The sequence below is a fragment of the Thamnophis sirtalis genome, unplaced genomic scaffold (assembly GCF_051295495.1).
Source record: "Thamnophis sirtalis isolate CommonGarterSnake01/CBP01778 unplaced genomic scaffold, rThaSir2_p1.2 scaffold_5, whole genome shotgun sequence".
Taxonomy (NCBI): domain Eukaryota; kingdom Metazoa; phylum Chordata; class Lepidosauria; order Squamata; family Natricidae; genus Thamnophis; species Thamnophis sirtalis.
Genome location: NW_028261385.1, coordinates 106,290,363 through 106,307,628, shown reverse-complemented (window position 1 = coordinate 106,307,628; position 17,266 = coordinate 106,290,363). Strand labels below are relative to the sequence as shown.

The 17,266-nt window shown below is 42.7% G+C and overlaps 1 pseudogene; it reads right to left on the bottom strand.

Annotated features, from left to right (window-relative positions):
• Nucleotides 1–13,666: 13,666 nt before the first annotated feature.
• Nucleotides 13,667–16,999, bottom strand: LOC106547471 (uncharacterized; annotated as a pseudogene).
• Between the last annotated feature and the right edge of the window lie 267 nt (nucleotides 17,000–17,266).

The window sequence follows — 17,266 nt, the reverse complement described above, 5'->3', positions numbered from 1 at the left end:
CTAGCTCGCTCGTTCCGTTCCCCCATCTATTCTATCTACACTAAAAATCTAAGCCAGCCCAGCCTGCCGCTCACTGATTGGCCTGGACTCCAGCCAATCAGTGAGCTGGCTGGGATGGAAAACGCGGTGTGCTTAAAGTTTTCCATCCCAGCCAGCTCACTGATTGGCTGGAGTCCGCTTAGCACGCCGCATGAGTCGCAGGAGTCTCCATTTCATTTTGCCTTCACGGCCGTTTGCTTTGTTTTTCTGCTTCACTGGTGAGTAAACCGGGAATTAGTAACCTGCGCGGGGTTACTGAAACAGCTGCCGCCGCCCTCCTCCCCTTCCCTGTGTGCGAGAAAGGTGCCCACTCGCCAAGCGCCGCCGCGCTGGTTCCTTCGCGCCCCTCCCACCCCTCTGCCTCCTCAGACCTCCACGCAAGAGCGGCGGAGCGAACGAGCAGCCACGGCTGTCATTTTAAACGAGGCTCCGCTCGCTGCTCATCCTGCTCCGAGCTGGGAAAGGGGCGCTTTGGCAGGGCTTCCGCAGCGCCCCCAAGGACCGTCACGCGAGGTTGTCGTCGTCGTCGGCTGCTGCTGCTGCTACTGCTGAGGGCCTTTAGTAACCTGCGTGGGGTTAGTGAAACAGCCGTCGCCGCCCTCCTCCCCTTCCCTGTGTGCAAGAAAGGCGCCCGCTCGCCAGCCCGCATCAGCCCGCTCACCCTTGGGCTCCGGGGGCTGCACCTTCCCAGCTCCGCCGCTGCCGCGCTGCTTCCTTCACGCCCTGTGGAGTTTTCCCTGTGTCTCCCAGGTCACGCCCGTCCTCTCTTTCCCTCACATCAGAGCTCGGGCGAGCGAAAGAAAGAACTTTACCCCACTGATTAAAGTAATTTCTTCACCCACAGACCCCGACAATGCTGTCAAGATTAAGATCTCTTGAATTAGATTCCGGCTGATGCGGCGGGCGGCGCAGATTGCAGCAGGGACGCCCGCCGATGGCAGCCCGATTGCACCAGGGGCTGCGCTGGCGGGGACGGGCGGAAGGGATGGGACTTGGAGTCCTACGATCTTGGCGAGTGGGGATTCCTGCGATGGGATTTGGAGTCCGATGCCCCTGGCGATTGGGGGTTCTGCTGGTTGGAAGAAAGTCCTTCTTTGCGCCAAGTGCTTTTCCCTCCCAACCACATCTGGGGGACACAGGGAAAGGCACCCGCTCGCCAGTCCGCCCGCCCACCCTTGGGCTCCTGGGGCAGCACCTCCCCAGCGCCTTCCTTCGCACCTTGTGGAGTTTCTCGCACACAGGACAGGCGCGACCTGGGAGACACAGGGAAAACTCTGCAGGGCGCGAAGGAAGCAGCGCGGCAGCGGCGGAGCTGGGAAGGTGCTGCCCCCAGAGCCCAAGGGTGAGCGGGCTAGCGCGGCCTGGCAAGCGGGCACCTTTCTCGCACACAGGGAAGGGGAGGAGGGTGGCGGCAGCTGTTTCACTAACCCCGCGCAGGTTACTAAAGGCCCTCAGCAGCAGCAGCAGCAGCAGCCGACGACGACCTCGCACAATGGTCCTTGGGGGCGCTGCAGAAGCCCTGCCAAAGCGCCCCTTTCCCAGCTCAGAGCGGGATGAGCAGCGAGCAGAGCCTCGTTTAAAACGCCGGCCGTGGCCGCTCGTTCGCTCCGCCGCTCTTGCGTGGAGGTCTGAGGAGGCAGAGGGGTGGGAGGGGCGCGAAGGAACCAGCGCGGCGGCGCTTGGTGAGCGGGCGCCTTTCTCACACTCAGGGAAGGGGAGGAGGGCGGCGGCAGCTGTTTCACTAACCCCGCGCAGGTTACTAATTCCCGGTTTACTCACCAGTGAAGCAGCAAAACAAAGCAAACGGCCGCGAAGGCGAAATGAAATGGAGACTCCTGCGACTCATGCGGCGTGCTAAGCGGACTCCAGCCAATCAGTGAGCTGGCTGGGATGGAAAACTTTAAGCACACCGCGTTTTCCATCCCAGCCAGCTCACTGATTGGCTGGAGTCCAGGCCAATCAGTGAGCGGCAGGCTGGGCTGGCTTAGATTTTTAGTGTAGATAGAATAGATGGGGGAACGGAACGAGTGAGCTAGCGGCAGTTGATGATGGGCGGGGGAGCCAGCGAGCACCAAAATAAAGGTTTGTTTTTTTGAGAACCGGGTGGGACGCGGGAAAAATGATGAAAAGTCGTGCCTGTCCCGCCAGATGCGGGACGTCTGGTCACCCTAAGTTAGATGGTCCAGAAACACTCCCACACAAAGACCCTTGTGCTGCCCCAGCAGTATATAGCTAGTGTGGTAATTAAGAACTGTCTCCTTTAAGAAACTACCTCATGGGAAATGTAGGCAGAGACTGCCTTATGGGAAATGTAGTTCCATAACATGTGATCACATTTGTGTTTCTGATTGACCACCGGGACAGTCTGCCTGGGTGCAAAGTTTATAGCCGATCAGTTTGAATGCCTTTGTGAATCGGAATAGTAGTGTCTTGTATCTCCGCTCAGCATGGGAGTGAAATCATCATCTTTTTACACCACGTGATGGGACAGATTATGGGAAATCAGAAGTATCTTAACACTGAACTGTAAGTTTTGCTATTAAGAATGCCTGATAATAAACTTCATTTGAATAAGATTCCTAAGCGTGGAGTTAAATGCATGTCCTGAGCAAGCCTACAACGCTCGAGGCAGAACAACCCTGGACATTTAAGAACTGGCCCTTTCCTTGGCAAGAATATATCCTTTGCTTCCTTCACAGCAGATGCCTGACTTAAGCTTGCCCCTGTTTTTCTGTAGGTGAACAAATTGAGTCCTACGTGGCTGTGCAGAATGACTAAATCTGAGTTTAACCAAGTGCTGATTTTGGCTGAGATTTGCAGTGGTTATAGCTGGAACCTGGACTCAGGTGCATCAGGGGACACCTAGAGGCCAGAAAAGAACATGCAGGTTCAGGAAGGAATCCTATATAGCAAATAGATGCTGAGCTCTGTCCTGACTACATTGTTGACAAAACATATCGCTTTGTATCCAGAGCAAAAATTGTATTGGGACAGGAGAGGAAATAGCAGTTTTAAAAACTGGGACAGCTAAATAGAGCTTCAGCAGCAGACTGGGAATGGGGCAAAGCCAACATCATAAGCACGTGTCCTTTAAAATGATTAGCAGAGCTTTGTGCCACATTAGTGGGACATGACAGAAGCCCAAAGAAACACATATTTTACTGTAGTGCCATTAAAAAAGATGGGAAATTTCCTTTGGCACAATTCTTCTTTTAATGGAAAGATTAGCTGCTGGAGGAAAATATTTATAATTATTAGGAATGCAGCAAGTGAAGAAATGGATTTTAATCCCATATGTTTCGTATTGCTTTGATGAAAATCATTCATTTGAAGCTTGTATCTGCCTTGGGAGGAAAGCCCCCCCAAGGGTACCAATTATTCTAAAAGTGCAAATTCCAAGTCAGCTTCTACAGATCTAAGATGTGACCCGAGGAGGGTTAAACTGGAAGATGACATTCTTAACCTCTTTTACTTATTCATTGAAATTACCAAGACTTGTTGCCACTATAAAGTGAACAAGCCCAGATAAGTTGAAAAGAGTCTTCCCTTGTGCAATTTGGTATCTAGGCGGATAAACAAATCTCAGCCAGCCACTGCTGCCTGATGAAAGATATTATAGAGAAATATCCAGTTGGTTCATTATGCAGATTTTTGCATTTATTTTTGAATGCCGCACAGACAGCAATCAATACAAAACTAATAAAGCAAATTTAATTTACGATACTTAATTGGATGCTACCTTCTTGAGCAGAACCTCAGGGCCCGTAACATATGGCATATCCTTTGCAGAGATGGGTTGAAAAAGAGAGAGCAGTTCATACATATCTTGGGTTTGGAGATTATATGCTATTAGAAAGAGAGAGAAGGGAAAGTCCTGCTTTTATGGAAAACTTCCAGAAAGGTTTGATACAAGTTACTTCTATCTCAGGACTTAACCACGTTGCTTACCTACTTACTTTGTCCAATACTGTCTTATTTTGTTTAATCTTCCATTTCTTATGCCAGCTTGTTTAATTAGCAAGAAAATTATTTAGCAACTGAAATGAACTTCTTAATGATTTCTTACATGCATGATAAAAGGATTAGTCAAGTATAGAAGAGATGTGAGAAAGGGCTTAAGGACAATACATATCAGATCCAGATTACTCAGGTTTCCCAGCATGGTATAACCTCATCATGTACTCCATGGGAATAACAATGATTCACATGAGGACCAGTTTGTTGTAGTGGTTGAGGAGCTGGCCTACAAATCAGGAGACAGTGAGTTCTAGTCTTGTCTTAGAAATGAAAGCTGGCCTGGTGACCTTGAAGTGGTCAATCTGTGTCAGTCCAAACTATCCCTCAAGGCTGTTGATGTTGTGGAGAAGAGCATTAAGAATGCTCACTGCCTCGAGTTATTTATAAAGTAATTAAAGTAGGATTAATATCTAATAACTAAATAATAAAAATAACTTGAAGTTTTTGTTTTACAAAAGATACATTTCATTGTATCATTGGACCAGATGTGGGTTGCTCCCAGGTCAGCCTGGATCTGGCAAACCGGTAGTAATGGTGGCAGGAGGTTCCGCTTCCCCCACCCAGACGTTTCTGCACATGGGCAGAAGCATCGCGCATGTGAGTGAGAGAGTGCACCCAAACCGGTAGTAAAAAAATTGGCAACCCACCACTGTATTGTACCATTAAAAGCTAAAATAACAACTGAGCTTCTTCATTCTCTACAACTGATTTATTTTGGGGTGGGAGACACAAAAATCTGTATATAGTAGAACCTCTGGTCACTACCATAATTCATTCCATAACTTTGGTCGCAACCTGATTTGTTCGTGACCCGAACCTAACCAAAATTAATGCAACGGCCACACATGGGTCGCTGTTGTTTGTAAACAAACAACAGGAAATTTGATACTTACAAAAAATAATCAATTTGGTCGTGTTCAGAAGTGTTTGTGACCAGAAGTTCTACTGTACCTATCCACCTTCTTATCATAGTCCTTGTGTAGTCTTCAGTTAACTCAGTTTTTACTGTTTACTGTTTACATGGGCATCCTGTATGAAAAACAAAACATTTTTCTGAAAAAGGATTAGGTTTATTTCATAGTTCTTTACTAGGTGGAGTGTTTTTTCCCTTCAAATATATGCCACTTCAATGCGAGCACAGCTATTTTATCCATTTAGTGGCTGCATTTGCTGAATAAGTCAGGTGTCCCTACACATTTGAATAATAAATATGCTGCTGAACACACAGCTGTGTTTTTTTCCAATTTTCCCAAGGTAGTAAAATTAACAAAATAATAATTTATTGTGATATTCATATCTGAGATCCAGGTTTGCTTCTCCAATCACATCAAAACCACAGGCCAGCAATAATTTAGCCTGTGATCTTTACCTTGCACAGGAGCAACAGCATTTTATTTTCTCGGAATATACTATTGTGTCTTAATTAATTTTATACGAATAAATAGAAAGTATGCATTAGCATACTGCTGTTCACTCTAAGTCAAGATAAATAAAGAATTCAGGTATATGGTTTTGTGTAAATGGGCCACTCATAATATTTGGATTTCTCTCTTGCATATACTGATAAGATATATGCATACAATCATACCTGATTAATTGAATAAAACATAGTTGCTTGAGCTTCCACTGCACACCAAATCATACAAATGTTTTATAAACCACAACTGGATTTCCATGAGACATTAAGCCAAAATCAAACATATAGTACAAGTTTAGGGTTAATCATGATATATGGACTCAAATCATTATGCCAGATGGATCTAGTTACCTATTGTAAGATTGATTGATTGATAGATTGATTAGTTTGGAGGCCACCCAAGCTTAGTGATTCTATGTGGCTTACCATTCAAAGTGGCTGGAGGCATGAGGGAACTCCATATCACACAGAAACAAAACGAAACAAAACAACTATAGGAACTCAACCACTAACCAATCCTAAGATCTGGGAGAACAACCATATTTTTAATAGTTTACAGAAGTATTAGGATATTAAAGTAAAATATTACTTTTAGATTTCTAAGATTGATCTCGGCCTTCTCAGGTAGTCCACAGGAAACATGGTCAGATGAACTAATTCTATTTTATTGTAAAGCTACATTAACTCAGTGCCTAAGATGCTGAGTTTGTCGATCAGAAAAGTTGGCAGTTTGGCAGATCAAATCCCTAGCGCTGCATAATGGAGTGAGTTCCTGTTCCTCGTCCCAGCTTCTGCCTAGCAGTTCGAGAGCATGTAAAAAATGCAAGTAGAAAGATAGGAACCACTTTTGGTGGGAAGGTAACAATGTTCCGTGCACCTTCGGCATTTAGTCATGCTGGCCACATGACCATGGAGATTTCTTCAGACAACACTGGCTCTTCGGCTTTGAAACAGAGATGACCCCCCTAGAGTCAGGAATGACTAGCACATATGTGCGAGGGGAACCTTTACCGTTACCTTACATTAACAAAATCTTGCAAGTCTGAAAGTACAAAACTCCTGCCATCTCTTTTAGCGTCTGATAAATTAGGGAAGTTCTTTCTTGGTTTCTTTGACTACACCTCCTCTTATCTGATACTTCCCTACACAACACACACACCCCTCACATCTCCCATGGTCATCACCACATGCCACCATATAAACGTTTTTGTCATAATGACAAAATGTCTAAAGTGCCAGAACAGTCTTTGTTTTTTCTAACCAGTATATTGTCTTGGAATCTAATCACAAATTGGTGGCTTCCTGACCATACTTAATGCCAAGCTTGTTATGATACAAAAGCAATAGCAATAGTACTGAGACATATGCTGCTTCATAGGGCATTGCAGCCCTCTAAGCGGTTTACAGAGTCGCCATATTGCCCCCAACAATCTAAGTCCTCTTTTACTGACCTCAGAAGGATGGAAGGCTGAGTCAACTTTGAGCCAGTGAGGATCAAATTGCCGAACTGCTGGCAGCAGGCAATCAACAGAAGTAACCTGCAGTGCAATACTGCATTCAAACCACTGTGCCACCATGGCTCATTAGTTTAAATAATCAATTCATCAATTAGTTTACTTCCAGAGACAAATACCCTTTCCCATGAATTCTCTACAAGATCTCTTGCAAAATGCCTCCTTTCCTGTCCCCAAGACTGAAATCTTTTAGGATTGCAACATTGCAAATTCAAATTTTAATGGTTTTTTTCCAATCACATTACAAAGATGATATCATATCTCTCGGGGAGCTTAGAAAGAATACTTTCTGTTCAAAAATCTTGCACAAGCTGCTGGCTTGTATCAAGATTCCAGCATGACTATAAAAACTTTCCCATGGTATATACACATCTAATTGAATTTTGTTCCATGATTCTGAAACATAACGTTTTTTCCCACCCTGCTACAAACAACTGTCCATGGTACTGAAATTCAAGACTCATCTTTCCCAGATCCATATGTTGAACTGTATTTACAGCTTCTGTCTCCTTGCCCCTTGTCAAGCATTCTGGATGTTATAGAATGTCTAGCTTATTTCTATGTACAGGCTATCGGTACAAAAAATCCCACTCAAAGCAATTTATAAAATATCAGTATCAGAAACATTATTAAGAATCACCAATAAAATTAAATCCTGCAAAAAAATTACCATTAAGATTAAACAAAAACTAAAATTAAAAACATTCTACTAACAACTCAATAAAACCCTTGGGAGAGAGCTATCAAGAATAAATGGAAGAATATATAAGGATGGGACTGTTTTAATGAGTTATGTAAATGTAAAGTATCCATTTATTCATTTTTCTCTTATTCTTTTATCTTTTTATGTTTCCTTTTTTTATTATTCATCTCCTTCAAAATGTTTAATTAAAAATATGGGGAAAATTTAAAGCCTTCTCATTTGGGCCCACCTATCAAGCTGTTTTTCAAAGATAATCTCAGAAGGCAGGAGGGGTCATATTGGTCAACATATCTCTCAAATAATTTGGTCTCGAACTACTTTAAATTATAAAATTAAAACCAGCACTCTAAACTGGATTGACACCACAAGGGAAATCAGAACAGCTAATGCAGTATTTATCTATTTGTTATATTTTAAAACTATTGAATACTACCCAAAGACTCTTGGAAATATTACAGAACAATAATCTGTGTGTAGCATCTTCTGGAATTGGTCATCTAACTATGAGGTCACATAGCCTGACTATCTGCATGAACTAACATTTCTGCTCCCAGAAAACTCACCCACCTACAGAGCATTATACAGTAGAATCTAAATAAAATACTATATCAATAGGACACCAAAACAAGATCTCCGTATATTAACTATAATCTTAAGGTATTTAAAACACACCTGGCTAACACCATAACAGACCTTCTTCAATTAATAATGAATCCAGGAGGACCCATGATGATCTATTCCTAACCTAATAATGGATGAAACCCTCCCAGTGGTCCACTCATTGCTATCATAACTGAGTAATCAGATAGTTGTAGATCCTTGATTCCCAAAATAGAAACAACATCAATAGAAGTAACAGGGGGGAAAAGCTGCAAATGAAATGACTAGCTATAAAAGAACAAAACTCTTATGCACCATATGTACAGCTTTACACTTTCTTGACTTTTCTATTCTAGTGCTAGGATTCAGATAACCAATATGCCCAAAGTGGAATACACCCTAGTCCTTACACACTTTGCACAGTTCTCTCAGCTTACACAGAGCTGCATTATTATTGTTGGACTCTGACCAACTATCATCAATCTTGTCATGAAATATTGTTACTTTAAAAAAAACAATTTTCCTGCTGTTTTATCTGTGTTTATTTGTATACTTGTATCAGTTTTGTACTTTTGATACAGCCAAATGATTAAATCAATAATATTTCCATTCTATCCTATTTTAGAAGACAATTTAAAAAGGGATCTAGCTATTCTTGGGCCATTCTTGACTATGGAAGTTCATATATGCTGATTCTTGGTAATTTTATCCATCAGTCATGCTTTGCTATCTGCCTGGATCATAGCAGAGTTTAATCATCCTGCTGCCTTTCCGTATATCTTCTGCATACAGATGAACTATATGTAATGTTCCTCATTAATTAGACTGAGTATTTACTGTACAGTCATTAAGATCTTTTCCCATCATGATCATTAGAAAATATTATTTGCTGATCAAGACTATAAAATATGTTGTATTCCAATAAAATATGAAATATCCATTTATAAGGATTTGTAAGGATTTATATCCATTTGTAAGGATGGGATATGTCTGAATATCCAAAATACTCATGGTTGGATTTTTCATGAAGCTCAATCTCTGAACACTAAAGGGTTGCTCTTGGGAGAAGAAACTAAAACTGGAGAAAACAGCATTTTCATTGATTCCAGCATATAGAATTAGGGAATTATCATTCTTCATGTGAGGGTTATAAACACTAGTGATGATTGCATGCAGAAGAGTTTAAGGTAGAACAGAAATTGAAATTAGCCCACAAAACTGTTCTGCAGCTAATGTGTGTGGGGGGGACCTTTTCAAGATCCTTCATAGTTTCCGTGGTGAAGCAGATCCATTGGTTACTATTTACTTTCAAAATACAATTTAAAAACTCAGTTGAAAATCTAATACGCTTTAGGATCAAGATAATAAATAGTACTGCTTATTTACACATAATTTATCCTGTACTTTTATACTTATCTCTAATGAAATCCACACTTCGTTAAGCATGAACAAATCTGCTTTTTTACTAGCATGGCTTGTTATGAAACAAACTGCCATTGGAGTAGAGGCAAGCATCTTCTCATTACTTTGTCAAACAGGCCTTTGATAGTTACAGTATTTAAGGATTTTATCATTGTATAAATGTCACCACCTAGTGGCTGCAATGGGTAATTTCTATTGTTATTGTTTATTGCACTAATCAGAGCCAAAATGTTAGTACTTACTGAGCCACTGCCCCTCCTCCTTTAATTTAGAAATGAATATAAGGATTACTAATATAGTTCAGGACCACTATTGTGCAACAACACAGTAACAGCAGAAGCACCAACAGCAGAAATTGAATAGTACTGGAAGAGCCTGCCCAAGTCTGATCTCTTAGGGAAGCAAAACTCCAAACTCCATTTGCTTGAAGGGAAAAGGCACTTTTACGAAGAGATGCTGATTGCAGTAAAATCATGCGGAATCTAAAATTCCCATGTGCCAATACAGAACTAAACCCCTGGTTTCCCCTAGCCCTTCCCCTCATAGTCAGTCCATGTGTAGCCAATCTGGCACCACTGACATGTTTGGGGAAATGCTGATGAAATTCCACTCTCAGGGCAAACAGCCTTGAAGATGTCAGTGTGCCAGCACGAACTGGATACCAAAATGCTCTATTTTTTCTCAATTGTCAATTCCTCCCTCCCAATTTCCCATCATAAACATATACAGTTTTATTGGTATTTGTTTCCCCCGCTTTCTTCCCCAATTGATGGCAGAACGCCAGCAAGGCACCAAGCCAAAGCTGGTGAATCTGATAATTTGGGAGAAAGAGAAAATACATAACACTAACGCAAAATGGTTGCAGACCACAACAATCTCCCAGAACAGGAACCAGTCACCATCACAGTGGCAAATACCCACAGTGGGACAAGAGCACTAAGAGCTGGAGAGCACCTGGCCTGGTCAAGACCCATACCTACTGGCTAAATAAAACTTACAGCAGCACAGATGGCTAGCAAGCAGCAACTAGACTCCCTAACAAAAAGGACAGTGTTGATCATGAAATATTCCTGCAAGGGAAGGTACCAACAACTACTCAATAACCTGTCTCCTCACATCATGGAACGTCCTATCAGGTATCAGGCATGGGAACAACACCTGAGGTTCAATATACCAGCTGTTCATAGACAGAACAATCACCCACAACTCAAGTCTAGACATGGCTGGCTGAGGAATTTGGGGAGTCGAAGTCCACAAGTCTTGAAGTTGCCCAGTTTAGAGACAACTAGTTGGACAGAAAAACTAAACACAACTTGGATTGACTAAAGAAAAACCTACCCCTCAATGCTTCACACATGAATCAATGAATGCCTGACATTACAAAGTTAACAAGACAATAAGGAACTTCCTCAAAAACTTAAGAAGGCAATTCTAGAAACCAACCCAAGATAGTTTAAACAAGTGACCATCAAGTGTGGCATGTACCAAGGTGAGGCACTGTATCCATTACTGTTCTGCAAAGGTTTGACCCCGCTCTGTCAGATAACCATAAGGACTGGATATGGATAGAAGAATGGAACAACCATCAGCCACCTCCTCTACATAGGTGACATCAAGATGTATGCTAAGAGTGAAGAAGACATTGACTCACTGATCCACCTGACACAGATAATAGAATCATAGGACTGGAAGAGATCGTGGAGGTCTTCTAATCCAACTTCCTGCCCAAGGCAAGAGTCCTCTCACTATCTCAAATGGTTGTCCAATCTTTTCTTGAAAACCTCCTGCAATGGAGCCCCCAAAGATCTACAGTGAGGACATTAGGATATCATTTAGGTTGGAGAAATATGAATAGATGATAGTCAAGAGAGGGAAAAATAGTTAAAATTAAATATGAATAGATGATAGTCAAGAGAGGGAAAAATAGTTAAAACTAAATATGAATAGATGGTAGTCAAGAGAGGAAAAATAGTTAAAACTAATGGGGTGGAAATACCAGCAAGCCACACAACAGATAAAGAGACCAGTTAGAAGAACAGCACATGGGAACCATGAAGAGGAGGCAAGGAAGACAGCAACATCCAAGTACTACTAAAGGATAAGACAGGCCCTGAAGAGCCAGCTCAATGAGAAAAAGATCTAAACCATCAACATGCTCTTCCAGACATCAGACACCTGCTGGTACAGAGAGCTGGACAAAGCATGGTATGGAAGATGCCAATATGAGGACCTGGAGGTTCCTTATAATGTAGAGAGAAACTGTACACTACCTGGAAAGGTGGACAGGGTTTGATGAGCATCAGAGCCACTGTCCTGGATAAAACCCAGATAGAACCCAAAAAATGAAAGTTGAAAGAATATCTGAGGCAGCAGCAGACATGGGAGAAACAACTAACAGGAAGTGCCATGGCAAGATAAAATTCTGCATGGAATGCATCATCAACAGACATTGGGAAATCCTTCCAGAGGTTGGAAAGGGTTGGATTAAAAGACAGCCCTGAAGTACTGATCGTTGCAGCATATAAAGACACTAAGCACCAGATTCATAGAAGCAGGGGTCTACCATATTAGATGGAACCCAAAATGCAGACTAAGTCCAGAGACCTCAGAGACAGTCCAACACATAGTGGTAGGGTGTAAAATGCAGGCAGGAACAGCATATACTGATCAACACTGAAATAGCTAAATTTGTATACAGGAACATCAGCATAGAACAGCAGTCCCTAAACTTAGTTCCTTGGTGGCCAGGCAAGGGGGGGAGGGGAGGGAAGAGGAGAACTGGGCTGTGTGAGTGGTGGTCTGGCACACGCACACACACCTCTTCTTGCATGAGCAACGGGCCAGCACACACACACATGCACACACAGGTTGACTAATTGAGCTGTGCATACATGTGTGTGCATGCGCCAGCCCACCACTCACACAAGTTGAGCTGTGAGTGCATGTGCACCAGCCCACCGCTTGTGTGAGTCAAGCTGCGTGCATGTGCTTGTGTTGGTGTTGTAAACATGCTACGGCCTAGCAGTAGCCACAGCTGAGGGGTTGGGGACCCCCAAGCATAGAATATCAGCTAGAGACTCAGGATGTGGAAAGTAAAAGATCAAAGCAGCCCCAGTGGATGTAGAAGCTGTCAGGGCTGTGACCACTAAACTGAAGAACGGCTTCAAAATATCCCAGCAGCAGTGAGCATTTGAATTAACAGTGCAGCTTCCGAAAGGGACTTAGAACTCGATTTTGGAGTTCCCCCTCTGCAGTCACATCTGCACTTTGGGTGCTCAGCAACCAGTCTGCATTTAGTCATTTGCAGCACTCCACAGTTAAGCGACTGCAATTTACTATTTTTTTTTGCAGATTAACTTCCAGTTTCTAGCAAAAGAAAAAAAACATGGCAGCCCAAGCAAATAATGGGTTCACTTAACAGCCATAACTTTCACTTAACAGCAGCATTCATTTAACCACCAAAGAAAACATCACAAAAATGGGTCTGGTCATGTGGTTCATAAGTCAAGGATTATTACCTGTGCCTGTGTGGGTAATATTTTTATTAAACATTTTTTAAAAAGAGATAAAAAGTAACAAGAATGTAAAGTAGAGAAAAGAAACACAATAGAGCCAAAAGTACAAAAGAATGAAAAGAAATAGTACAAAGTAGTTTCTGGTTTTCTTTACAGCAGTTATAAGTGCAAATATAACATTATTTCTTACTGTAATGGTTCAAAAAACTTTATTTTCATCTATATTTTTCTAATCATCAAAATCATAAATTATATCTTCATTTCTTTTTCTGTTTCACATGAAAAGTTCGTTAAGGAGTTTCGAATCAATAATATAAATATTGTCTTTTCTCCAATCCAGGGAGTCAATTTAGTCTCTATATAGCAGTGTTTCTCAACCTTGGTGACTTTAAGTCCTGTGGACTTCAACTCCCAGAATCCCCCAGCCAGCAGCGCTGGCTGGGGGATTCTGGGAGTTGAAGTCCACAGGACTTAAAGTCGCCAAGGTTGAGAAACACTGCTATATAGGTTCCATCATCTTCACCAGCCAATCATTCTTCGTGGGTAATATTGAATCTTTCTAACTATATGTATATATTAATCTCATACTTATGATATATAAAAACTTTTTTTTTTACAAATTTTGTCCATAAATCCCAAAAGAAAACCCACTGGTTGAAATTGTATATTAATCTGCAAGATCTTCTGAATTAAGTATTTGAATCCAAAACTTTTTAGCTTTTTTACATGTCCGCCAAAGATAGTAAAATGTCTCTTTTCCAAAGAAATTGCTGAAGACTTCTGTAAAATGTCACATATGCCTATCGGTTGTAAAAGGTTACAAAACAATTTCTAAAGCTTTGGGGTTCCACAAATCTAATCAGACACTTAATGCTGAAATGGAAGTAATTTGGAATAATAATGACTTTTCCCAAGATTGGCCATCTACTTAAAATAACAAGAACACTGTAAACAATTGTCCATGAAGTCATTCAGACGTATATCAGCCTTTCTTGTTTTGGTTAAAATCATCAATCATAAGTGCAACATCAAAAATGATAGAGTAAAAAAGAAATTCATGAGACAGGAGTAAGCCAAAAATCTTGCTCATTAATGCTCCCTCCCCCTTAAGGGGACGGGGGAATAAGACAGGCTTCAGCTTTCTGGAGGAATGTTGATAAATGAATCAAGAGTGGAATATTTTAAGCTACATGGATTTTGGTTTAATATTCTACATTCCACAATGAGAAACTCATACAACTGTCTGGAAGGAGTTCTTCCTGGTGCCTGATACCCAGCTGGCATCACATTACAAAGTAGCATCATTCACTCCTAGCCAGCTGCTGCAGTCCTATGGCATCCTTGTGGCCATAGGACCATAGGCCATAGGCTAGGGTGTCCAACCCATTTTCTGCAATTCAGTGCTTGCTGTCATAGGAGCACAGCGTTACCTTGTTCAAGCGCTGTCCATAGATGTGGTGACCCTTAGACTGCAACACATACATACAATGGTGGAAGGTCTTCTCGCTGAAGAGGGCTTCTTTACAGTCTTCATGGTGGGTATGCTTTTTCACAACGTTCTTTTTCACGCCCTGGGCCTTCTTGATATTCTTGGCCCGTGCCACCAGCCTCCAGGATCGAATACATCTTGGGGCGCAGGCCAACATACTCAGCAATGGGCAATCCAGCACACTCATCCCTCATCTTCCCCAAGACCTTCTTGTTTGTTATGCTGTGGAGGAAGTGAACTTTTGGGTAGTCGGATGTGTCATAGAGGTCTGCCTGTGTGATCATGTCCTTATATACATCCTGTCTGGATCTCAAGAAGAAGGGAATCGGTATCTGTGTAAAGGAGTTGGCAGCACTCGCTATATTGAGCCTTCGTCTTGTTATAGTAGATGTTGTACATGAAATATTTTGAGAGGTCAAGGATGCTCATACCCACATATATAGGCCGATTGAGGACTAGGCGCCTCTTGTTAACCTGGACAGCTACCAAGTCATCATCAAATATGTTTGCCTATGCAAATGCCGGGCTGGCTATCAGACGCTGCAGTTTCTCTTCCTCGTTTGAGCGTACTAGTTGAACACTGACTCGCTTGCAGAGATTCTCGATGGTTTTCCCAAAGACGCTGTTGTTCATTAGCTTGTACAGGTCTTTCTCAAAGTCACTGCTTGCTTTTTTGTGGAGGTCTGTGTTTATCCTAATGTAGGGTTCCATCCAAGGGCTCTGCTTGAATTTCAAGGCCCGGTGAATCTTCTTCAGGTGCATGCCAAGAGACAGATAAAGCTGAAGGTTGCAATAATGTAGCACATAGCATTCCTTCTTACGGAGGTTGGGGACCAGTTTTTCAACTTTGGTAGATGCCATGCCTTTGCCAATGAGTTTGTGCTGGTACTTTGACATCCACTCTTTCTGAACCACTATGTGCTCCGGGGCCAGTGGGTAGGCATTGTGCATGTCATAGAGGTCTATAGGGTATTCCAGGTCCACCTCAAGGATGTAACCCTCTGGGCTGTCTGCTGGATGGTTCACTATGGTTTCCTCCAAACAATGCAAATACTTTTCCCACTTGAAGCCACCTGTAGGAAGAGGCTGACTCATGGCCCATCCGTATAGGTTATTTGCATCCAGGTACATGATGTAAATATTTGGCTTAGAACTGCCGTAGCTCTCTATTAGTGGGTTGTTGGCTTCTGCATAGCGCCTTGAGACCATGGAGATACTATCCCGTTTCCCTTTCTTAGTGAAGAGGTGCTGGTCATGGTCTGTAAGCAACTCCAGCTCCATGTCAGTCTTTTTTAGCAGTGTATCCCAAGAAAGGCCTGAGCTCGAATAATAGTGGGCAGGGTCTAGACCATATTGCTGCATGCAAGTCTTCCAGAAGGTCTCAAAGATGTCTGCTAGGAGAAGTACGTCTGTACGCAAGTAGATGTCATGGTAGTCCCCTAGTGTTTGGCACCCAAAGGCATCCCAGACCTTTTGGGCATGGATGTAGTCGGCCTCCGATATGTGTTCATCTGTGAGTTTGTTGTAGAATGCTTCCTTTGGTGGGAGCTGTGACTCAGTGAACCGTTCCCAAGAGTCCATGTATTCATACAGGTAGACGCCCTTACGTAGCAGAAGTTCTCGTCTTTCTCTGCTGGGCTCCCACTGAGCCATAATCTGAAAGCCTTCAGACTAGTTAGCTGAAACAAGTTTGTCAACAGAGGCCAGCAGAAATTGGGCACTGTCAAGGAATCGGAGTAGCCCTAGAGAGGAGATGTATTTCTCTGTGTTGTTCAGAATGCAGGTGATCGGAAGCGCTACCTTTAAGATAGTCTGCATCAGGAGGTGGGAGTCATAGACCCTCAGGTTGTGGAAGACAACTGGAGTGACTGGGTTTTTGGAGTGCTGCCTCAGCTTAAGGTTACAGTCATTGTGGGCGGCACCTCGGTATTGTCCTGTGACGTGGCAATGATCACGGACAATCTTTCCATCAAGTGGCTTCTAACACATGTGGCAGATAGTGGCTGTCTTGTGGGCTTTCTGGTTGTCTTGGGTCATATGTATGGGCTGGGGTTTGGCCAGCTCCAACTTGATTTCATTTACTTCTTCTAGGAGACGGTTTAGAAACTCCTTTGCTGCATTTGGCCCTCTGTTTATAACTGGTCGCTCTGTCTGACCATCAGAGCGCACAACTATATAACCATAGCCACAGGCCTCCTGCTGTTCTGTTTTCTGAATGTTACTCTTTGTAGTGTTGGGCTTGGAGCCCTTGATCTTTGTGGTGAGGGCCTCAGTGTCAGCGTATATGATCGTGACCCGTCAAAACCGCGTTCCACAAAAGCGCGGTCGACGAAATCGCGTATGTGACGTCATCACAACGCGACGAAAAAGATCGAAAAATTGAAATAAAAATTAAATTACAGCAAGCCGATTCACATAAAGGTAAGCATTAGGTTAAGGGTTAGGGTTAGGTTAAGGGTTAGGGTTAGAGCGTTAGCGTTACGTTTAGCGTTAGGTTAAGGGTTAGCGTTAGGTTTTTCGTTACGTTAAGGGTTAGGTTTAGGGTTAGGT